This window comes from Mus pahari, chromosome 14, assembly GCF_900095145.1.
Source record: "Mus pahari chromosome 14, PAHARI_EIJ_v1.1, whole genome shotgun sequence".
Taxonomy (NCBI): domain Eukaryota; kingdom Metazoa; phylum Chordata; class Mammalia; order Rodentia; family Muridae; genus Mus; species Mus pahari.
In genome coordinates, this window is record NC_034603.1 from 48591406 (window position 1) to 48596502 (window position 5097).

The window sequence follows — 5097 nt, forward strand, 5'->3', positions numbered from 1 at the left end:
CCTCTCTCCCTCTCCCTCTCCCTCTCCCTCTCCCTCCCTCTCTATCTCTAGCCCAGACTGGCCTCATACTTGTGAGCTTGCTGCCTCAGCCTCTTGAATACTGGGATCACACGCATGTGCTCCCATGCCTCAGTCAAAATTCCCCCTTCCATGGTTGTGTTTGTTGGACTGTTTACATCCTTCCAGTCTGACACCACTTTGTGTACCCCCATGGCTTCACCTTGAGAGTACATAGCCCATACCCACCTTACTGAAGCCCTCAGACTCCATCAAAAACGCTTGAGAGATCCAGGGGACTGGAAACAATTATTCTGATTTTTTTTTTTTTTTTTAGTCAGTAAAATGAAACTTGGCTTGGAGGCGGCTGAGGAGGTTGGAGAGCCTCACTGTCTGAGCTCATGTGTCTAGAAAGAGAAGAACTGGGGGAAGAGTGTGTACCCAGGAGTCACCCAAAGTAACAACTGAACAGCAGCCATCCTATGTGGACGGTGAGCTCTCGGTTCTGTGTTTAGGAAGGAACCAGATTATCCTCCTTGGTATGAGCCTGTGAGTCTGGACTCCTGATCTGGTTCATGATCCAGGGTGGCAGGTGAACTGCCATGTTCTATTTATGCTTAGGACTCACCCACAGGGACTCTGGAGCAAGACTCAGCAGTGACTTCTTCTGTACACAGATTACAGCAAGGCACTCGATGTTTTCCTAATGGCTTTCTGACTCTGACATTCCTTTAGTCACACTTCTGTGGGCTCTGAGTAGATGAGAATGCTCAGCTACCAGGCCAAATTTTCCTTCATGCCAATCAACTTCAACCTTGTGCTTCCTGCATAGGTGAGATCAGACTCTCCCTGTCCCTTTTCACCTCCCTCTTTTCCCTCCCCACTGACTGTGTGTGTGTGTGTGCACACATTCAGTACACACACACACACACACACACACACACACACACACACACACACTCAAGGCAGCCTAAGCTAAGACTGTAAGTAAAACACCTTTGTGTTTAGGCAAAAGCTAACATTTTCTTCTTCGTATCTTTCTTTAGAAATTCCACTTCAACTCTCCTTTCCAAGTGGTGCAGAGCTAGAGTACACAGGGCTTGGATTCCCTCCCTGTTTCTTGCTGCTGTCTAGGGAGAAATGAGTGGTCAGAGGGTGGGGCTGACATCACCCCTATAGACAGGGTTGCTGCAGCTCAGAACCAGGAACCAAGGCAGCCACTCCTCTGCTCTCCTGCCTTCATGTGCAGGGAGGTGGGGTGGTGGGTGATGGTGGGGTAGTAGGGTGGGGTGGTAGAGAGGGGTTGAGGGGGTCCTTTTCCTACTATGTCAGCATGGAGTATCTTTGGTTCCCTTTTAGAATGCCTGCATCCCAGCCTCTTGTAGCCTTGTTGTACCTCTGCTGGTGAGCTCTGGTGGGTGTGTTGTGGGAGTGAGTATGTTCTTACATGTGGATCAGAGTGAGAGGAGGGCCAACATGCAAACCCAGACTGACCTGGATCCTTCAACAGACACGCTAGGGAAGACCTGGGTGTTAAGAACTGGAATGGGCCTGAAGAGATAACCAGACTTTGGTGTATTTCATTTATCTGAGGCTCTGGATCCTTGCGTGTTTTATTCTCTCTGACCTCCTCGGAGCACAGAGGGGAGGAGGGAGCAGGCTACTTGAATCCATTACTGTTGTTCATTATGTGTCAAAGACACAAACAGTGAGAAAAAGTTCAAAGTTAACTTACCCAGCTCATAAATACAAAGTATGCTTAGGACAGGTCTGCGGGGGAGGGAAATCGGTTTACAGGTTCAGAGGTTCAGTCCATTATCACCTAGGTGGGAGCATGGCAGCATCCAGGCAGGCATAGTGCAGGAGGAGCTGAGAGTTCTACGCCTTCATCTGAAGGTCACTAGGAGAAGACTGGCTTCCAGGCAACAGGGTACAAGGGTCTTAAAGCCCACATCCATAGTGACATACCCACTCCAACAAGGCCATACCTTCTAATAGTGCCACTCCCTGAGCCAAGCATATTCAAACCACCACTGTCTTCTTAGATACTTCTTCCTGAGTATGGTGACACAGGCATTTAACCCTTACACATGGGAAGTAGAAGCAAGAGGCTCGGAGGCTCAAGGCTATCCTTGGTTACATAGCAAGCTCCAAGCTACAGGAGACTGTCTCAACAAAAGATACATATAAGCCAGGTGGTGGTGGTGCACGCCTTTAATCCCAGCACTTGAGAGGCAGAGGCAGGCGGATTTCTGAGTTCAATCTCTGAGGCCAGCTTGGTCTACAGAACAAGTTCCAGGGCGACCAGAGCTACAGAGTAACCCTGTCTTGAAAAACACAAAAACAAAAAACCAACCAAACAAAAGATACATATTTAATGCTGCCTACCATGATATGGCTAACATGCATGAACACTGAGGGCAAGATATTATTCATCTTGTCTTCTCAGCAACCCTATAGCACAGATTAGAAACTTGCAGTTTAGAAACATGAAGTTTCTAATTCAAGATTATTTTGTTAGTAAATAGAAGACTTGAGATGTACCTAGATCTATTCCCAAATATGACCATATTACATGTTCTCAGAAATGTATCATTAGGTGATTTTTTTTGTCATTGTGTGAAGTCCCAGGGTATACTTCAACTAAGGCAGCCACAAGAGCACAGACATATATGTGGTCTGTCATTGGCCAAAACTTCTACTTGTGGCACATGCCTGTACTGAGACTGGGAGTGCGATAGTGGTGAAGCCTCCACTGGACTAAAATCCTGCTCCCACCACTTAAGAGCTCGGTGAGCTTGGCAGTGGTTTAGCCTTTTTATGCCTCTATTTTCTCATCACTAACAGAGACAGCACATATCCAACAGAGTGTAACAGTTTATGAGCTCTGAGAGCAATAAACAGTAAAAATGTTGATCCTTTATGAATAAAGAATAATAAGAATTCTCTTCTTTTCATCTTTCCATTGTGGATCAGTGAACCTGAGTTACCATAAAACTCCAGCATAGACTGTGCCGTCTGGAATGGACCTTAGAAATGACAGCCGGGGCGCTAACCAGAGAGGAAGGATTTGAGCTGTTAAAAACTGCCAGGTGGTCAGTCCGCTGCCACGATACTGACCTTGTGTTGCTGTTTCTCCTGTCGGTTCTTCCTACCGCCTCTGCCACAACACACCCAGTTTAGGCAAAGCCCGGTACCTCAGAGTTTTCCTTGGAACTAAGTGTGGCTATCTGATGATGTCTGGCTGATCAGTTTATTTTCCTGGAAATTTCCTTCACAAAGGAGGAAGCCAGCCCTTCTCCCCTTTCTTCCATCTTGCTGCTTAGAAGGCTCATGTGGTAACTGGGGCTCTGAGGGTCATTGGGAATGTCATACCTGAGGAATGGTAGCAGCGTCACACTGCTTGAGTTCTGTACCCCACACATGGAAGAACCCCCCCCCCCAGTCTTGCTCCAACTATTGTTACTTGGGTTCACTGCCATTTGCAATCTAACTGACAGCATTAAGTACGGATGAGTGCTAGGGTCAGTGCAGATTCATTAAGTTAATGATTAGCCCCTCAGAGTATTTAGTAAACTGAATGATTAAGGTTTTGTTTAAAAAATAACCCTAAACCCCTGAAACTGTAAGCCATCCCCAATGAAATATTTTCCATTATAAGAGCTGCCTTGGTCATGGTGTCTCTTCACAGCTATGGAAATCCTAAGACACCATCAAAAAAACAAAAACAAAAACAAACAAACAAACAAACAAACAAAAAACTTCCCGAGGCCTCAGAATAACTTCTCGTGCTTTGGGGGTCTGGGTAAACTTCCTTCTAGAGATCTGGCTCTGGAGGGTTGCTCTTAGACAAAGATGGCCTAAGTTCCATCAACTTTGCCCCTCTCGCAGTAGAGGGACTGGCTTGTTAGGTTTGCAATGTGGGTCTCTACTCATTGTTCATCCAAACTCTAAGCTGGGGGCTGGAGAAGCCTGAGAAAGTCAGGATGTCTCAATGAGGCTGGCTGCTAATTCCTCTCTCTATTCCTGCTGCTCTTAATGGCATGTTTTGAGATTGATAATTTTTTTCCCCTTAAGATGTTCTTCCCTTTGCTTTTAAAAATTAATCTTTTCATCACGAAACCATTTCAGAGATCAGACAAGAATTTCCAAAAAGCATAATTTACCCACCATTAAGTTGTATCAGATCTTAACATTGTGTCATATCTGCATCAGATCTCGTTTAAAGAAATAAAACATTGCTAATATAATTGAATTGCATATCCTTCTCCCAGACCTGCCCTCCTCCTCCTTCCCCAGGGTAACTATTGTCATGAATCTGGTGCTTATCACCCTATGCATGTTTAATATTGTTGCTACATATTTATGTATCCATTAATACAATATAGCATCATTCAATAGGGTTTTAAATTTCAGGTATAAACTGGAACTTCTCTTTGAGAATATTTGTATGAATACTCACACCATGCTCCCCACTCCCCTGTGGGTGAGTGCTTGGCTGTTTCTCTCCCTTTTTTAACGATCTGGATACTGCTGTGAGGAGTTCCTGTGGCTATTTTCTGTGGTGTGTGTGTGTGTGTGTGTGTGTGTGTGTGTGTGTGTGTGTGTTTCTTTAGGGCAGCTGCCAACTAACTATGGCCTCTAGAGAAAATTCTGGCTGCCAATTGTTCTTTTGTAAGGAACCATGCATTAATGCTTTTGTATGTCTTTTAAATAATAATTAAAAAAAAAGTTTTCGTGTAGTGTGCACACATGTGTTTTTGTCACTGCAGTGTACCTGAGCAAGTGAAGACCAGGCGGCTTGCCACCTTCTACTCTGTGGGATCTGGGGATCCAACTCGAGTCTTCAGTCTTGGTCAGGCTTCATAGTGGCTTCTTTACCAGCTGAGCCACTTCACCTGTCCTCTATGTCTTCTGTTTTTTTAATCTAAGCTCTTAAAATTCTGATAAAAAGGTATAATATAAGACTTACTGTAGATAAGTATTCACATTGCCTCATCTCTATTCTTAGCTTCTAGCTGCAGAAGCTTTTCTCTTTTTTTACGTGTGTGCACATGTGCACATGTGTGTAGAGGCTGACGTCAGACGACTTTCTCTAAT